The 20,774-nt window shown below is 39.8% G+C and overlaps 1 protein-coding gene across 1 annotated transcript in view; it reads right to left on the bottom strand.

Annotated features, from left to right (window-relative positions):
- The window catches only part of TBKBP1 (TBK1 binding protein 1), a 68,329-nt gene that overhangs the window by 11,773 nt on the left and 35,782 nt on the right, over window positions 1-20,774 (bottom strand). The gene's annotated exons all lie outside the window — the stretch shown is intronic.

The raw sequence follows: 20,774 nt of genomic DNA, 5'->3' as shown, positions 1-20,774 counted from the left end.
TTTAATCACCTACAGCTGCAGCAATATCTCATCCTTTTTAAAAAAAAGATTTCAGTCCTATCTACAATTACTTCTTAAATCCCTCTGAATTCCATGTGATGCATTTCTGAGTACATGGATACAACTGCACTGTTTGTGAGACTGACAGGCATTTTAAAATTTTAAGACTGTCATTTTCCATTACTGTTATTAGTTACACAACTTTGTTTTAGATCAATCTTCCAATGTATTCTTTCAGGCTTCCTCTAATTATTGAGTAATGCTCCTAACGAGTACTATGTCTTATACAGCTCTTTTCTCTCTTTTGTTTTAATCTTTTTCAGCTCATATATTCTCCTTCCACAAGACAATTCTTATGTATGTATATTTCTCCCTCTTTTTTAAAAAAGGAAACGCCATACAGCTGAGCACAATGCATTTAGAAAATCAGAGCTTCGAAAGTTTACTTCTCACAAGGCAATGAGCCTGCTTTCCATGGCTGTTAAAACTCTGGCAGCTGTAGTTCAAAAATAGCATCTCCAAACATTGTTGTGGGGTGTTGATGGCAGTAATTACAAACATAAACACACCCACACCCTTCTTCTATTGAATATACTCAAAGCCAGAGGGGAAGTATAACATGACACCCACCACAATCCTGTCATAAAGAAAACACAACAGAACTGGCAAGTATATATTCAATTCTGGACAGAACTATATATGCCACCTGAATCCAGCATGCTAGCTTGAAGGGGGTTGTGTGTCAAAGGACTGATGCTCACATGGCGTACATGGTTCTGCTTCTGGCAAAGGTAATGGCTAGGGGGCTGAGGAAGACACTCCCTAGCTTCTGCTGCCTGAGGAAACAAGCTCACTCTGGTTGGGTCATTGAATCAACATACACTTACTTTTTACTGCAGTATGTCAGTGAACTTTCAATACTGTGCACCTATTAATATCTACTCAAATTCCTTCCACTTCACTATCTGCACTGTATTTATAAAATTTATAAAAATACAAATTATGGTACAATGTTTTTTATAACTAAAAGCTCCCACAGTTTAGGTAGACCTCTTTCTCTTTAACCAAAAGAAAGAACATCTGATTGTTTTTAGTGCTTTGTTTCAAATACTCCACAAAGCAGTATCTTTTTGCTTATGTACCAGTATTTTCATTAACCTGTTATATAAACTATGCACAATTCCGTTGTATGTATATACTATGTATAGACTTACAATGACAATAAATTATTTGAATTTGAATCTCAAGAGGAAATAACATATATAAACAGCAGAACCAGCACAACCAACAAAAGGCAACTATTCTCACATACTGTATTATGTAACTTATGTAACTTCAGAATTTATTCAGCCAACTTTACTTTTCTTTTTCTTTCCTTTTACAATAGAGTTTCATTGCAAATCTCCATGGCTTTGGAAAGCATGGCATACTACTATTACAACTCTCTATAAGTTTCAAAAGAGAACTTGAAGATGAAAATTCAAAAAGTGGGATTTGGCTAACAAATTAGGCTGGTCTATTACGGCAAGTAGGACACTGCCTGCCCATTTGGTGACTAGAAAAGATGGAAGAGACAGTTAAGTTTTCCTCAAGCAGAGAATCAAGTAGGCAATGTGAAAGTCTTGCCAATCAGCATAAAATACTATCCTCCCATTCAGTCACACGTTAAACGTTAAGGAGTTGTACAGTGATGTCACTGAAAGTGAGAAAGATGGGAACAAAGCCAGAATTAGTTATGCTCACTGATCTGTCTTTGACTTTTGTTCATTGGCACCTTAGCCCTACCAATCCCAATGTACAAACACTGTTTGCTAGTCTGTTCAAATCCACTAAAAGAGGTTTCACTGTTTATGTAATACCTGTGAAATATCAGAAGGAGGGAATTCTGGGCAGGCCCAAGACATTTTGCTGTGTGAAACAAAGAACAAGATGGTGCCCCTCTCTATGTAGTAAAGCTGACTGGATTGGACTGGAAGCATCCTACACTTTAACTCATTGGTCCCCAACCTTGGTCCTCCAGATGTTCTTGGACTTCAACTCCCAGAAATCCTGGCCAGCAGAGGTGATGGGGAAAGCTTCTGGGAGTTGTAGTCCAAGAACATCTGGAGGCCTAAGGTTGGGGACCACTGCTAAAAGTAACAAGCTATCTTAAAGGGCACAACACAGACTATCTGGTAACTATCTATCACCTCCAGTACCTTGCTGGCAACTCCCAGTATGTGTCACCTGAATTTGCCACATTCCTTAATGGAAGAATCAACCTTGGATGAGGCAAATTAGATTTTTATGACAATTTCCACAATATCTTGCCTCAGGACAAAGTGAACACACTATCCCAAATTAAACAAATATCCATGATATTGTTTAAAATTAATTTTAAAATTTAATATATCCAAAACAAAATTAATATAGGGCAATGCATTTATTATACTATTCTTACACTTAATTGAGCTTAAGTTATGTTAATAGAAAAAAATCTGTAACTATATTATTGTATTATGCTTTATTTTAGATGCTAATAGGTTATTATTGATTAGGAGAAAGTTTAAAATCCATCTATCACTGACCAATTACTCAAGGCCATTTTTTTCTGAGTAACCCACTAAGCAAAACAAAAGCATCCACAGTTACAACACACTGCAACACAATGCATGATGCAAGAAATAATTCTAATTCAAGATGTCCAGCTCTTCAGATAGCAGACTCCTTCCCTTCTGCTGCACACACACCCCATGTTCAGAATAGTATCACAGAACACCTGCCATGTAGGGCAACTACTTACACTTCACAAAAAAGAGGAAATATCTCCTCCCAAAAGGATAAAAGAGGATACAGATTTGCACACAGAAACAAATTTAGAAATAATTGCTGTGATTGAAATAGACAGTAACACACGGTACCTTACCACAGAATGCGAGATTATAATCAAGGGACCTGTGTGCCTGGATAGTTTGCTGCAGAAGTGCTAACTTTTAACTGTTAGCTCAACTTCTCTTCACCTCTCCCTTCTTAGGGTTCTTTAACTTTATGGTAAACTTTTGTCAACATCCCCTAATTCCTACACTCTGTTACAGGGATAGGTCATTTGGACACACACACCCCGATGATATTGGACTGGAACAGCCAGCATCCCTCATCCTTGCCTGTGCTGTCTAGAGGGGATGGAAACTGTCATCCAATTATATTTGGAAGGCCACAGGTTGCCCACCACCATTCGATTGTAATTAACCCTTTGTATGTGGTTTTAACTAGGTAAGGTAAAGGTAAAGGTTCCCCTTGACAATTTTTGTCCAGTCGTGTCCGACTCTAGGGGGCGGCGCTCATCCCGCTCTTCAAGCCATAGAGCCAGCGTTTTGTCCGAAGACAATCTTTCCGTGGTCACATGGCCAGTGTGATTTAGACACAGAATGCTGTTTACCTTCCCACCGAGGTGGTCCCTATTTATCTACTCGCATTTGCATGCTTTCGAACCGCTAGGTTGGTGGGAGCTGGGACAAGCGACGGGTGCTCATTCCGTTGCGTGGATTCGATCTTACGACTGCCGGATCTTCTGACCCTGCAGCACAGGCTTCTGCGGTTTAGCCCACAGCGCCACCACGTCCCGGTTTTAACTAGAGATGGGCACAAATCAGAACAATTGTGATTTGTTTTGATTCATGATTTGTCAAGGTTGGCAAATCTTGAATTATGAACTTACATTTTTTTTCTGATGAATCAACAAATTGATTTGTCAGTACATTTCTTACTTTAAAAAGCTATGAAACGCCCACCTCTGCAGCATCTAGAGACAACAAATTCAAAGGGAAGTTTCCCCTGACCCTCCTTTACAAGCCTGCAAGTATGGTGAAGTCTGAGTTTCATATATCTGAGTTATATACCTCACCCCCACCCCCACAGATTGGGTTTCAGACATCTAGGTTATACAGCCACAAAGTGGGTCCCCCCAGGAGGGTGTCCTTTAGTAGCTGGCTTGGGGAAATCCAATCTTTACCAAACCTGGAAGTATTGTAGAGGAGAGTCAGAGGAAGCTTCCCTGCAGTTTTGATGTCTCTAGATGTGAAACAAACTGACAAATAAAAAATCGTTAAAAATTCATTGGTTCATATTTGTCAGGGGCATTGACTGTACAAATATGAATTGAAGCATTAGTGATTTGGTAATTTATTTTTTAATTCATGCACATCTCTAGTTTTAACAGATTTTTTAAAATATGTTATATACACTTGCTCTTCGCCTTTTTACCCTCTGTCTCTTTCACTTTCCTGTGGTGCTGACAAGTTATTAGTGGTCTTTCATGCACAGCGTCTTTGTTTAGAAATAAATGTTTTAAATGGCCCTTTGGAGTAAAAATAGACCAATTCTGTAATGCCTACTTAGAAGGACCTTCTATTTAATTCAGTGGGGTTTATTTTTGATCCTTGGGATTATTTATTTATTTATTTGGGGGGGCAACAACTCTAAGAACCCTGCAGCCAGCATGGCCCCATGACAACGTCCTCCTTCCTAACACCCCTTTATGCTCCACAGCTGAGTAATGGAACATAGGCTTCTCTATGTGGTTTCTTTGTGGCTCAGGGAAGTCTGAATCTACAGCCAACTGCAGGGGGAAGGGGTGAACAGCATGCTTTATCAACAGGATGGTACACAAGCAAACAATAGAGCAGAAAACCACAGCCCTTATCTCCCACCTTGGTGTGGCTGGGTGGGCAGAAAAGCAGAGTTGTCTGTGGAGAGGAAATGGCCAAGCAGAACTAACACACCATGTGTTGTAAATTTAAAAAAGAAATACACATCTGAATACGAGGGCTCAGCCGAAGCTTTTTCCAAAACAAAGGCTCTGTGCTGAAACATATATATATCTAATAAAATAAGAGAATGCCCCTACACAGGGGTAGAAAGTCTTTTCTTACCGATTCATCCATACTAGGCAAGCAATGTCAACTAGTGAATTGCTCCGGCAGGAAAGGTGCTAACAGGAAGACAATCCCTGCAGATACACAACTCCAAAGAAAGACCAAAAAGTACAAGCAACTACTCTAGGAGGGGAAAATATTTTGTGCAGCTAATGGGTCTTAACTTTCACCTGAAGATAAAAGCGTTGCCAAGATATTTTGCATAATATCTCATAAATATATTGTTGCTGGGAAAATTCACTCCCCTCACCCCACCCAGCTACTGTGAGCAATATAGCTAAGTTCAGAGAAAACACAGAAAGCTGAAGGACTGGCAGATGATGCTTTCATCCCTGCAAAACTACAAGTCCTCATCCTTCCAAGCCCTGCCTCCACTACGGTGTATCACTGATCTTTTTCCTAAGCTGACACATGTGAAATCTGACTCTGGTTGCTTGAGTTATAAGTAGGTAAGAATCCATCCCACTACCCATGCTCAGGACCATACTGTTATTTATTATTACTCTACGTGGTAGAGGATTGAACTCTTAAAACCAGAAAGAAGATTTGGTGAGCCTTCTCTTATATCAGGGGTGGGCAATTAATTTCTATAGGGGGCCACATGAAAAATCTGAACTGTGTTCGGGGGCCGAACCAAATTTACTTAAAAATAGGCCCCCAATTTGTGGGTAGTAATAGGCCCCCATTGGGTGAGGCCCTGCAGTGAATGAACTACAAGGCTGACATAGTTAACTCCCCAAACTTTTTTAGGACTGGAGCAACAACCAGTGGGCCAGACAGGAGCGGCTCGCGGGCTGTAGCTGGCCCGCGGGCCGCACTTTGCCCAGGTCTGTCTTCTATCAAGGTGTTATTCTTATTTTATCTCAGCCACCAAACTCATCTGGAATTTTAACCAAAATATGATGTGTCTCCTAAATGCAAATGAAGGCAAGCAAGAAATACCAACAGCAGTTGCTATGTGTTTTTTTTTTCAAGAAACAGGCCTGCACCAGTGAGCATGCTGAGCAACAAAACACATTTGCAAAATTCACACATGATTCTATGAAAAAAAAAAATCCCACAGGAGTAGATGTATTTGTTTGCTACAGGAAACAATACACACACAGAAAAGCACCACAGCATCTTAATGACTAATAGATTTCTTGTGCCACAAGCTTCCTTAGACTAGACCCAGATGTCATGGCTTTCTGGCCACAGAGTTTACCATCTATCCCTTCTTAAGTTTCAGTGTTTGCCCACTGGAGTGTAACACTTAATGCATCCAGTAAAAACGACTCTAGTCCACAAACGTTTATGCTACAGTAAATGCTGCTCATTAAACGTGTCAGAAAACAAATTTGTTCTATTCCGTAAAATAAGCTGGTGCTGCTTTCAGTGCAAGAATTTAACCTTAAACAGCACAGGCTGAAGCAGGGCAGAATTTTAAGCAATACACTTATCTATCTTTGAGCTTGCTGTGCATCCCTGAGGGCTCAAATCTTCATTCCTTAGTTCTACCATAAGCTCAGGCCTTCCCAAGATATTTTCCTGCCCAGAGGCAAAGAGCAGATTGGCACCCCCTTCCTATTCCCTGCTCAAAAACTTGCTGGATGGGCAACCAAGTCTTCCTTCATCATTGGCAATGGGTGCACACCGCCTCTACCACTCCTGAGGTGGCAGGAGCTAAGTTTAAGAAGCACTGGGCAAGCTGCACGCCACACAGCTCTCTCTTTTATCACACCACTCCATCTCCTGAGGGGACCGTTCTACCTACAAGAATCACAACCAAACGTACACCCCTTGACGTTTTGGTGGTTGGCTTTCAACTGCTGACCATTATTGCCTTTTTGGACTCAAAACCCAAGACAGAGGAAGGCATTAACAGAGGAAGCACACATGAGTCATGCCTTCTTTTTTGGGCATTTCTGCAGTAATGTTGGGTGGGGGTGGGAATATATACATTTTCAGAGAAAACTGTCACAAGACTCAGAAAGTAGGCTACATTTAGACTTATGATGTGTAAACCACCTGGAAATTTTTTTTGCAAAACCCCCACGGATGTCTCTCATACAGTCCCCTGAGGGTCTTTTACCAAGCTGGTGAAGCATCAATGTAATTGGTGGAGATGTCATTTGGATTCTGAGTTGAGGTACGGTATCTTTGAATGTTCCCAGAGATTTGCATTCTATACTTTGACCATTATTCCTTCATCTCTTCCTACCCTTCCTTTTTCGGCAAGCCCTCACTCGAGAGGCAGCTTACAATATTAAAAAGAAAAGAAAAGAAAAAAAAGAAAAACAGAACAATCAGAAAAAAGTCATCATGTGACATTAATCCCTAATATAGAAGGAAACAACATGAAGTAAAATAAAATCATCAATCAACATTATGATGCACTCATGGTTCTCATCAATGTGCAAGTTTGCTCAGAACATCTTCCCAATGTGGGACAAGCCCCTTCTGTTGAGCTGTATACTTGTTTAAGCCAGTGATTCAGTAAGGGTTAATCTGAAGGTCCAACTTAATTTGCAATTTAAAAAAAAAAATGGAAAGCTAGGAATTTCAGAATTATTAAATACAAAAATAAAATTTATGATTACGATTGTTAACTTTCTATAAACTGCACTTTACATTATTGGCTTCCATTATATACTGTAAAACGTTCACACTGTTTTTACTCACAGGAGCAATCCCATTATTTTGCCAGTCATACTTTAGGGCAAACCTACTTGCTTCATGGGTTTGCAGATGAAGACCAGTAAAAGAGTAAAAGCAGGTCCTCTGACCCACACTAATTAATAATAATCATATGCCATCAAGTCAGTTCTGACTTACGGAGACCCTTTTAAAAGTTTTCCATGTAGAGTATTCTCAGAAGTAGTTTACCATTTTCTTCTTCTAGGACAGTGGTTCCCAACTTTGGGTCTCCAGGTGTTCTTGGACTAACACTCCCCAAAGCGTTCACCACTAGCTGTGGTGTCCAGGATTTCTGGGAACTGTAGACTAAGAACATCTTAGGGACCCAAGTTTGGGAGCTACTGTTCTGGGGGCATTATTTGCTACCTTTAAAAAGGAACATGTTCCTAATGCTTATTATTAAAATAATATTTTAGTACATTAATCAATACCAGTATGACACTTGGTTAATTACTTGATTTAAATTATTAATTAAAATTACAGTGAAGAAGTTCCTTTATATCCTGACCCCTCAAACTAACGCCACGAACAATTTATGCTTTTTTAAAGTAGCTACGGTACATAGGTAGCACTGGAAATGCTTGACAATTAACACCATTACTTTTAACATATTACTGTTAATTTCTGGTGTGAAGAGACCCACTGATATTACTCAGTACACATTACCTACATCCAGCACTTCTAATCTTCCCCAAATAGGTAAAAGTACTTTTGTTTTAGTCTGCTTTTTGGAGGGTTCATGCTTATGTTTTGGATTTCCTTGCAACCAGTTGCTGTTGCTTATTCTTGCTTTTTAAAATTTGAGCTCCTTTTAGTTGTATTTTTATTAAGTTGTATTTTATTTTATTATAGACCATTTGTTTAAAGGAGCAGTATGTTAGTTTAATAAATCAGTTGGGTATGATCCTGTTGCTGCTGCTGACTCTTGCCATTTCAAACCTTGACACACTCAGGACATATCCAGATGGAGCATTTGTTCTAGTAAAAGTAGTAGATTCTACATTGATGTTTTGGTATTTTTCCCACTATCCACACAATATAAAGCTTGTTCCACAATACTGAATGTCATTTTTCATGCCTTTCCATGTTTGTTTGTCCATCCTGAACACATGCTTTAACTTTCTTTTATTCAAGAGTTTGTTGGGGTGGAGTTTAGAGCTATGACATTTCCCATGAAGCACCTCCTGGCTTTGAGTTTTTAGTTAATAAACAAATACATGCATATACACATGTATATGAGGAAAAGATGCTTTGGCAAGAAAGCTTATTTCTATCTTTCCCCATGCCCAAATGATTTCAAAGAACCAACATTTTCCTGAAAAATAAGTGATTTTTAGAAACATGATTCATACAGTTTGGATGTGAACTCCAGTAAACACCACACTTCTTTGCAACCGAGAGAAAGAAGATGGGATTTTTGTCCCACCTTCAAAAGCTTTCAGATTTACACCAGTAGACATGTGGACTAATAGTCCCACAATAAAGCAGTTATAAGCAGGCATAAGGAGTTAAAACAAATAACCTTTATTAATAAAGCTACATTCAAGATAGAAAAGTCAAAACCCTAATTCTAATCAGGTGCACACATGCCTTAGAAGGTTCATGGGAGAAAAATAACAGCACTTCTGTTCCATAGTGGGGGGTGGGGGGAGAGAAATGAAGTGATACTGACAGACCCTGAGAATATCAGTCTAAGGAAAGATTCAAGAGGAAGCTGAAGTCAAAGAGTTTAAATCAGCGGTCCCCAACCTTTTCGGGACTACAGACTGGCTGAGGAAGGCAGGGCACCTACCGCCCTCATGCATACGCATGAAGGAGCACACAAACTTTCTCGCGGGCACGCGTGCAAAGTGGTGGGGAGCGCCCATGATCGCTCCCCCACCCCTTCGCACATGCGGCAGAGTGCCCGCCCCCCACCCCTTCATGCAGGTGCTCAGGGGGAGTGTGTGCGGAGGGGCGGGAGCTCTGTCTTTGCGGCCCGGTCCAGCTCAGGCCACAGACCAGCACCGGGCCGCAGACAGGGGGTTGACGACCTCTGGTTTAAATGACAGACAGGACCATTAACTTCTCTACGTCTGAGCTGGACAGGTACTAGGAGATGATGCTTGGAGGATTCCCCACAAACAAGTTTATGCAATACATTTCCTCATGTCTGGCTTTCTGTTCGGTACCATTCCACTAAGAGATGAAAACATGTCTCAGTTGAAAAGCATTACCTCTCAAAAAGAGCTAACTTATGAGCTTAGCCATGCCTTGTTAATTAAAAAAAAAAGAAATTTATTAATTAGCTATGGTTGTATTTAGTAGTTTATTTGGTTTTTGTTCTATGCCATTTCAGCTTTGTTGCTCTCTATGCCATTTAAGTCTCAGGCTGAAAAGGACTGAGCATATGTATTCCGCCATATTAACAAAAGCCTTTTATGATTTATACTATAAAAGCAAATAAAATTAAAAACAAATATTGTCTGCAAACATCTTCCACTAGCAAGATGGGAGGAAGTTATTGTGCTTTGGCTCAAGGATGACATAGTTAGCGTACCAATCTGTTTAAAAGTATGCATCAGCCACCTCCCTCCCTCTTCATGTTCTGCTTTCATTTTCCAATAAAAGAAAAATGAAGGGTCGGAGTAACGATTGAGGTGAATATGATTAAAACCTACAATTCCCTCCGCCTTTTTGTGGGTAAGGTTTGGGGGAGAAGTGACTAGTTCAGGAAGTTTAAGACCAAAAGGAAAGAAAATTCATCTTTATGTGTATATATGTATATATACCACACAATCGGTACTGCCAAGCAATGGAAAAGCAGTGTTTACAAAAAACAGAACTGCTGTTACAAGAAAACTAATTATAAAAAAGTTAGAAGTGTTGAGGGTTTTTTTTAATATCAAGGACTGGCATAACTGCTGATGGCTTACACTGGGCATTTTTGTTCTTGTTCTTGCCCAGCTTTCTTCTCCCAAAATAACCTTTCTTCAGAACTGAAGCTGATTTTTTTTGCCCTAAATTTACTTTCATAAAAGTGCAGAGTAAAATATCAGCATAAAGTAATTTTTTTCTTAATGATTACTGTATCAACTAATGACTTTCAAGTGGTAATGACCCATTGTAGAGAAACCATAGAATTATAATTTTTATAGCACCCAATAATAACCACAAATGCAATCATTTTTTGTGGGAAGCCAGTTCAATTCCCAGCCATCTCATTTGAAGGAATCAAGCAACAGGTAACAAATGTGATGTGAACCAGCTTATACCCTCTACTGGTAGCCAGGTTTGGAAATAAAGGTAAAGGTAAAGGTTCCCCTTGACAATTTTTGTCCAGTCGTGTTCGACTCTAGGGGCGGTGCTCATCCCCGTTTCCAAGCCATAGAGCCAGTGTTTTGTCCGAAGACAATCTTCCGTGGTCACATGGCCAGTGCGACTTGGACACGGAACGCTGTTACCTTCCCACCTAGGTGGTCCCTATGTATCTACTTGCATTTGCATGCTTTCGAACCGCTAGGTTGGCGGGAGCTGGGACAAGCGACGGGCGCTCACTCCGTCGCGTGGATTCGATCTTACGACTGCTGGTCTTCTGACCCTGCAGCACAGGCTTCTGCGGTTTAGCCCACAGCGCCACCACGTCCCTTAACAGTTTTGGAAATATTCATGCACATTTACTTAAACCAATTGAGCAATGAAAAACATAAATAAGTATATTGTATCAGAACTGGACTAGGATCATTGTATGTAAGTGACATAGGATAACAGCCAAATAAAGGTATGTAGCCTCTACCCATAAGATGACCTACAACACCATTCTACCATTGCTCAGTTGCAAATGGTTTAATATATCATTATATTAATTTGTCTTAAAAGTAACTTTCCAAGTTCTGTCTGTGTGCATGTGAGCTTGAAAGTATTCTAGCAAAGGATGAACATCTCTTGGGGGCTGCTACAGCTCTGAATTACCTGCATAAAGCACAGAGGTTAAAAAAACCCCCTCAAATTCTGTGATTCAATGTCATCACAGAAATTTCACTACACTTTGTGATCTCTTAAGTCAGAACCTACTTCATATAATGACAAGACCCTGAGAGTTTCAAAATATTATTCTTTCAGAGCTTAACTCCCAGAAGCTCCCAGCCAGCATGGTCAATAGGCAAGTAAACTAGGAGTTTCTGGGACTTGGGGTCCTATAAAAGTAACTTTTCCAAGATGTATTCTGGCTGACCTGCAGAACTTCAGAATACAGACAGATGGAAAATACAATGACAGTCATGAAAGAAAGTACTGCAACCTACTGTACCAATTATCTGCTTAAATCTGCTTTTCAATGAGGCATTTGATCAGTAGCCTTCCATTGGTCATGGTGAACAGTTATCAAAGACTGTAGTACACCCCTGCCCTCAAAAACTGTGAAATCCAATAGGCCTCATAAGCCTTCATCCAAACTAAACAGTGAGAACAACGAAAATAAAAACAAATGTCAAAGCTAGGCTTTAAAAAAAGGAAACTTTATTGGCCACAAGAAAAATTCCAAAATCCAGTAGTATAATACCTTTATTGTATGTGCTTTTTGTGCTGTCAAGTTGGAACTACGTGACTCTAGCAGGACTTTCAAGGTAAGTGAGATATTTAAGAACTGGTTTTACTAGAAACACACATACACCTGTATGTTTCCAAGGCCAAGCAGACAACCAAGCCCACGTTTCCTGAGTTGTAGTCTGTCGCTCTATCCAGTAGACTGTATGCCCAGTGTATACTGTACCACACTGAGTATACAATATTTTATTAGGTCACCCCAAAAGGCACAAAAACATCTGGAAGCTTTTCAAATCAGGAGGTAGATGAGATGCTGGTGAAGGGGCAACTGTCTTGATATTGAACTAACAGTATCTGCCTGATGTCTTGGAAAAGAATGGGAGAAGAGGGTCTGGAATCATTCGGATGAGACTCTGAGTGTTGATATGATTTTAGGAATAACTTGAGTAATGGTGGATGCAAAAAGATGGGGGGGGGTTTAATCCTTCACTTAAAATCTACCCTGGATGATCCACTCTGGCTCCTTTATTGGTAGAACCTAACAGCCAAAAAAGATCTCTGTTGTTTCAAGTGTACATTAATTCAGGACTCAGATTAGTAAATGTAAATTTTCAGCTGGGATTTAAGGGAGATAGGCAATCAGGAGGAGACTATTTTAATTAGTGAGGTTTAGTTAATCATAGAAATACTTAGCATTTAAGCTGAAGTTGCAAGTGTTCAAAATACACCGTGTTAAATCCCTACAAGAATTCTAGATCAGTATTATTACCCCCATTTTATAGATGGCAAATAGAAGCTAAGAAAGAATGGCTTGCCCAAGGCTATACATGGATTTGTAGCAGAGACAAGATTCAAACTCAGTATTTCTTCACTGGCAAGTCATTTTCAAGAGGTTGCCCTATATGTATTTTTGGACTGCCATGACCCCATACCTTTGGTTTTGGTAGCTACTAGAGCTGTCAAGAGTTGCAGTTCAACATCTGGAGAAATACAACTCTCTCTGCTACACAAGTGCTACAAGATGATTATCTTTTTTTTTCTTTTTTTCTTTACATTCTGGTTTTTTAGTTTCAGTATGATCTTAAGGAATAGAAAAGAAAATGCAGATATCCCTGGATTATTTCTTTATTTTGTTTACTAATTAAAAATGATTTTCACATTTCATTCAGAACTGTGCATAAAAAAACAACAGGAGTCTTCTCATTTATTTATATTCTGTCAATTAACAGATTAGGTCTACACCCCTACACACTCTTCCTGTGCAAGTCAGTGGGACTTACTTCTGACTAGACATATATAAGACTACAAGAGAAAAACTGTAATTGACAGCCCAAAATATCTCTTAATTACAAAATCCACTGCCTCAAGATGTGCAGTAACTTAACTAGCTTTTTCAAAAGGGTTAGCAACCAATGATCATGCTGGCTCAGGATGATGGAAACTATAGTCCAGCATACCTGAGGATCATCAGTTAGGGAAGGTTATCTCGTAACGATACAAAATTCAGTAACTGGCCTTGTTTTCTTTAAGTTCTGAAGTTCAAATTAACTCAGACTTACATGTACACAACCATATAGCGACCTTCCTTTTGCAAACTTCCATTAAACCAAGGAACCTCAAACAGATTGCTCTTTCTTTTATTGTGAAAACAAAAACAAAGGGAGGCCACTCCCCCCCCCCCCCCGCTTAAGCCCTCTAGCACCTCTCCGCCATCTGCATGCCAACACTTCTGCATTAGCCCCTCCGCACTGTCATTCTCTATCTGTCCACAGGTTAAGAGATAGCTTTGTCTCCTTCATTTTTGTTTGGCTACACAGAGTGGCACATTTTATCCAGGTTAAGAAAAAGTCATTGTGTTCTCTTTGAATAACTCAACATTGTCCCTCTCACACCTCATGAGGCGTGGGTAATCTGGACAAGGCTGAACACGACATCCCAGGAACAAACAAAAATAAAGATACAAGATGTGGAACATAACTTTGCTTGAGTTAGGCCCAGCAGGACTCTACGTTTTCAAGTCGAAAGTGGGGTAGAGACAACATATACACAGCATCCAATTCTCCTGTTACATGTTATGCAGAATTGAAACTGATATGTATTCTTTATCACTGCTAGAAATCAGCTTTAAAAATGTGTTGTTCTCTGTGACACTTTAGCTGTGATCCATAGGATAAGAGGCCTGTTTCCAATCTCCCCTGCCATCAGATGTGCAAAAGAATGATTGGTTATTAGGAAAAAAATCTAATAGTTATTTAAAAAAATTAAAAATAGGCAGTGGATTCTCAGATGCCCAATTCTTTGCTAAAATCATTTAGAGTAGCTCTTGCCAATTCTTCCATAAAATTCATACTGTGGAATCTTCTTCTGAGGTTCAGATGGCACTGTGATGTTATTTCAGGACTGCAGACTTTGTTTTTTGTTTAATTTTCCCAAGCCCTTTTACCTGACTTCATTTTGACTTTGTGTGAGTCTTCATGGCATGGTTCTTTGGAGATATTATATCCTGCTGCTCCTCATCCAATGTAATATGGCTATTTAATATTTTTAAAATGATTTTATTTGTATTTTCAATTTTTGTATGGTATCCTGCAAATTTCAAGGATATAAACTCCCATAACTAATTTTAGTCATCCTTCAGTCTCGACAGACTATGATAATGTGCTCTGAATAGAGGACTTGGAGCAGCATCTAGTGTGGCTGAGAAGGCCAATTCAAGAGTGACAATTCCTTCTACATTGAAGACAACAAACACAATCTGTCCCCTGTCCATCTCCCTGATTTTGCTGGTTTTGGGACTGCCTCTTTGCCTCGGCCCATAAACTCCCATAACTAATAATGTAATTAAATAAATGCCACTGATCTGCACTGTGGTTTTAAATGGTCCAAGGTCATAAAAAAAACCCATTCTCCATCTGATTCTTTATTCTATTGCAGCTGTACTAAATGCACATGGAAAAAGGGAAGTAATTTTGTTTGGTCTGTGTACTTGACATGTCACTGAAAGGTCTATCATTCAAAGGACTCCCTTCCTGGAAAGCAACATATTTCTCCATTTTCAATGATACAGAGAGTACATGAACATATTCACATCTTCACATTGCCTTGCAAGGCCTTCATTTTCCTTTCTCCAACAAGTTTGGTACACCAGCACCATACTGTGGAAATAATCGAGGTGTTATTCAGATGCCATACAAAAAAGCCTTGCATTAAGATAAATGAAAAGAAAAGGAGCTTGAAAGAACAAGCAAATCAGAACAGCAATTTGATTGCAACAGAGTAATGTTTGAAAGAACCCCTACACCATTACTATTTTTAAACAGGCTTAGATTAGAGGTTAGAATCTAAAAGGTTTCATAGGTTTTGAAGAATGTGCAGTAGTTGCTCAAAATTATTTCAACAAAGCACTGGAAAATGGAGAATCAAAACTATTTATTTTTAAAGTGACTAAAATAAATTCTGAAAAGAGAGAAAAAGAAAAAAGCAGATTATCTTTTACAAATGATTTCATTTACTTAAATCCTGACTCACATACTAGAATGAAACTTGCAAAAACTACCAGCTCAGTGCCACTTCACTTTTTCCATCTTGTGAATATACACTTCCATCAGGTGCAACTCCCCTGTCAAAACAACTTCACTGTTACTGGTCCAGTTCTGGGCACATTGCAAAGTGCTTGTTTTGACCTATAATACTGTATAAGATTTGGTTTCAGACTATCAAAAGAATACAAGCCTGTCCAAGCTATGACAACTACTGGTGCTTCTCAGCCCCCCGCACCTCCAGAGGCACATTCAATAAGGTCATGAGAGATGGTATTTTCAGCAGCCACTTCCGAACTACAGGACTCCCCACCAATGGAAGCCATTGTAATTTCCTTCTGCCAGCACACAAAAACCTTCCTGTTTAGGCCAATCTTTGATAAATGATTGAGTACTAAGGACAGGGGTTCAAAAGAAGTATTGGCCTTGTCTGCTGGTGATGCAACTGTTATTTTTAACACTGGTGTTTCTAATGCCATTCTGTTTTAATACGATAACTGATTTAAACATGTTTTAATATTTATAATGTACTGATTTTTTTATTGTACTTGTTACTTAATTACATAGTAAGCAGCCTGGATCTTTCCCTCATGCCTTCCTTCCTTATATAACTTTCTACTTTTTAGCCTTTTCCACTAGACACTTATGACTCTTCTTATCCCCCCCCTTTCCCTCACTCACATGATCTTGCTCTCTCCTGTCATTAGTTACCCCTTGCAATTCCCCTCAGTGTCAAAATGATGCCATATTCAAGTGAAAAAAGCTGCCATCCTGGCTACCCTGCCACATCTCTACTGCTTTGTTTTGAGAGAAACAGGAAACTATAGCAGTAAGAGGACAATTGGAAAAACATGGAGTAACCTCACACCACAGGTTTTGCCAGCAACTGGGAGAGATTACTCGAACACACCGTTTAACTGCTACATTAATTGTGAGGCATCAAGGCAGAGCTATAAAGCTGACACAAGAAGCTCATAACACTGCAAATGAAGCACCATCAACCAAAAAACTCATTAATGCACTTTTTAACAACCCAGAGGTCACATATTCGAATGCTCCAAGGGAACCATACACAATGAACAACACTCCAGTGGAGGGAAACATGAGGGGGAAAAGACAGCACCAAATTGGTATTGCATCCGCACACTCAGTTCTTAGCTGGATTTTTGGCTGAGTCAGGGTGATGACTAAGTGGTTGTATTTTACAGAGCAGGCAATCAGTGTAAGCAATATACTTACTGTTCATTCAAAAGCATGATCCTCTTTCTCCTTTCATGTCTCCACGCAGAATTCAAAGATTCTATAGCTCAGAGACCTTGTTTCTCACTCAGCCCAACTAAAGAGCGAGGTAGGTGTCACATCAGCTCCCTTTGACACATTTTAAATTCACACTTCACACCCCCTTTCTGTAATCCCTCTTCCCTTTCACTCTTCAAAACTCAATTAATTAAAAAAAACATGCAAACTGAGATGCCAGATTTAGAAAAATAATAATAATTAAAACTCCAAGCCTCCCTTCCCTGAAATTCCTGTGCTAGGGTTCATCATATAAACGGCTAGTGTGCCTATACTACACAGTTATATCAGTTTCACACCATCTTAACCATTACGGCTACAGAATACTAGAATTTGTATTTTGATGAGGTACTTGCACATGAGGTACTCTTTAGATGCTAAGAGTTGAATGGAGTTCTCCAGCAGAGAATTCTGAATACAGTGGTGCCTTGACTTACGACCATAATCCATTCCAGAAGATGGGCATAACTCGAAATGGTCGTAAGTCAAAGCACCATTTCCCATAGGAATGCACTGGATCGCAATTAATCCGTTCAAGAAGAAAAAAAAACACCAAAAAAAGTATGAGGACTAGAATTTGCTTCAGTCATCAAAAACATATGCTCCTTTTCCTAACACCATGTAGCTGAGACCCAATTTAACACTGGCTAAGTAAACTCAGGGTAACCAGTGTGGTGTAGTGGATAAAGTGATGGTCTAGAACCAAGGTTCCCTTCTAAGGTGCGCGTGTGACTCTGCCTCCCTCCCCACCACTTTCCTCCTCTTCTGTGCAGCAACTGTTTTCAGCCCCTTTGGTTTCAGTCACGATAGAACTCTGCACATGGGGGGGGGGGGTTTGGAGTCGCCTGCGCACACAAGGGTGAAGTCGTGCACAAGAGACACAGAGCCCTGCCTAGCAGGGCTGAAAATTAGAGGGCACATCGTCTAGGATTCAATAAACCGGGGTCTGATTCCTGGGCTCTGCCATGGAAATTCCCTGAGTATGTGTGTGTAACAGATAATCCACTCCTTAAATAGCTCACTTACTTTGAAAACACTATTAGAGTTAAGCCAATTCTGATTTGACAGCACATAACTGTGAGGAATTAGAAAGCATATGGGACTTGTAGCCATACAAAGATGGAGTCTGTTAAGTTTTCTGTATAGTTTGGATTTAAGCCACTGAATGTTCTCATGGGATTGTTGTTCTGGAGTTTATTTTGGACTTGCACCAAGATTACGAACAGAGTTTGAGAAGATCAAGAGAAGAACAGAGGGGGACCAAACACCACATTCCTCCTAATTGGGAATCAGATAAACACCTGCCGATCTCATGTGAAACAGGGGCGGTGAACTTTGTTACGCCGTCATAATCCTAATTGGTTAACAACTTGGAAGTGTAAGAAAGAGAGAGGTCTGGAGACAAGTAGAAAACTGGTTGTTTCATGTAAGAGAGGTCTTTGTTTTTCTAGAAAAAAGGGAAGAGAGATTTGCCCAGCCTCTCTAGTGAGCTGTTAGGTAGAATGCTTGTCATGATGATTACTTAGCATAGTTTTAGCTGTTATTATTTTAACCCCAAATTAGTAAGCGTATTTGCATCATAGTAACTGTTTGGATATGATTATGTTTTGAGCTTTTAAAATTACAACTGTATTCTAATGGAACTATCTTATTTTCCTAATAAAATAATTAGAATTCTAACATAGGACTTATCTCTTGAACAGCAGGACTGGACCTAAATCCAGTGTGGAACGGAAAGGTCACTAATTGCTACTAGAAGAGAGAGGTCTACCTAGTCAGTCTGTTGTGCTGTCTAAAGAAGCACACAGTCAATGGTTTGTTGCCTCATAAGCAGGCAAGAGGTCGAGCTTGTGCATAGGGCAAGGACTACACACTTCTGAGGCTAAAGGACCTGTCTCAGGTAAGAAAGTGGTGGTCGCTTATGCCTACAGTGACTCCTCGCCCAAGACACTATCTCTTTAGGGAGAAGTAGTTCTGACAATAATAACAAGTAAACCCACACCACCCAGTACAGTATATAGGAAGTCTTGCCTCCCAGAGAAGGAAGGAAGTGCGTCCAATATGGTGGTAGACTGTTCCAGTATTTGCAAAGCTGGCTGGAAGCTTCTGGCATCCACCCACCCAATGGGCCAACCAGTGGACATCTTGGCTCATGGGAGGCAGAGTTGTGCCTGTCTGCCCAACCATCACACAAGCTGGTCTGTTGCACCGTCCAGAAAGCCACTTATACAGTGAATATCAGATGTCTCCTTGTGGGAGCTTTAAAAAGGCATAACCACATGTACATTCTGCTCCCTGTGAACTGAGACCTTTTTTGCTTTTTGCATAACTGATCCAAACTTGCTTCCACTCTCCAATTGGGGGAAAACAAGAAAAAAATTGATGAAATAATGGTACAGGAGTGGGTTTTACTATCACCAGTGACTGATGAAAACAAAAAAACAAAAACTATCCATCTACATGGAGAGATCTCTTCCACTTATTTTGAGTTATCCAGGAATGGTGCTACATAGCAAGTCCTGGAGAAAAGCTATTCTGTGGTTCCTGGAACTTCTACACAGCAACAACGCTAGTAAAGGCCTAGAAAGTGAAAGTTTTCGAAGCCTGCCCCAGCCTCTAAAGCCTTCAACTGCATTTTTAAAAATTACTGTCTACAGTATTCATTTTTGCGTATTGTAAGCCACCTCAGAACTATGTGGTCAGGCAGAAAGATGTGGGATATAAACACTCTAGATATACACAAAAATTGCTGGCTGACCATATAAGACTTTGGTGGCAAAATACAAACATCCCTGGTACTTTGCTTTATTTTCAGTTCAATGAGAAAGCACATGGAGGGCAGACACTGCAAAAGCAGCTCTTTAAGAGAAGCCAAGCTAAGCCATTATCACAGTGCATGACACTGTTATGTGCATGTCTCAAGAGTGTCCATGGCTACCAAAGAATATTTCTTGCCCTAAATTATCTCTTGCTCGTAGAAATTCAGCTTTTCTAAACATCCCTTAAGTTGCACATTACTTGATGTTTGATCAGTGAGGCATCCTTCCGCCGTATTCCACCATCCCAAAGCAACCATTTCCAAAGGGATAGTCATAATTGTCACTGTTAGTACTTTCCCACAGCTCAGTGGTGGAGTACATGCTTTATAGGCAGACAGTCCCAGATCAAATTCTCAACATTTTCAGATAGGGCTGGAAAGAGAAAAATGCCTTAAACCCCAGAGAACAAGTGCCAGTGTCAACATTCAACAGTAATGGATCAGGTGGATCAACAGTTTGATTCAATATAAAGCAGCTTCCTGTACTCTAATTTCTCTCTTACTGCTCAATCTACAGTTCCTGTCCCAACCATGTATACTGTATATATACACCAGAAATTCTGGATAACATTTCGTGCATCTGGTGGAGTGGGTTAGACCATGGAAGCTCATGCAACATTACATCTGTCGACATTTAAGGTACCACAGGTCTCTTCATAGTTCATCCATCCAACGCAGCTTTACTTCATCAAAATGTGCTCTTACCATATTCCATTCTGCCCATGTATTCTTATTTTATATTATACAACCCCCCTAATGCAATTATTTTTATATCTGTCAAATTGACATTTTATTTATGTTGTTGTTGTGTTTGTTGTAAACCACCTAGAATTGCCCTCAGCCAGATGAGCAGTATAAAATGAAATAAGCAAACAAATCCTTCAGATATACCTCATATTTACATGACAAGTTATCATAGCATAGTACTCTATCTTCCCCACCCCCAGCACATAGGTAATCTCATTCCATGCTTACTGTAACACATATATAAACCACTAGTATATCTGT

The sequence above is a fragment of the Pogona vitticeps genome, chromosome 6 (genome assembly GCF_051106095.1).
Source record: "Pogona vitticeps strain Pit_001003342236 chromosome 6, PviZW2.1, whole genome shotgun sequence".
NCBI classification, from domain to species: domain Eukaryota; kingdom Metazoa; phylum Chordata; class Lepidosauria; order Squamata; family Agamidae; genus Pogona; species Pogona vitticeps.
This window is presented reverse-complemented; position numbering and strand designations above follow the sequence as displayed.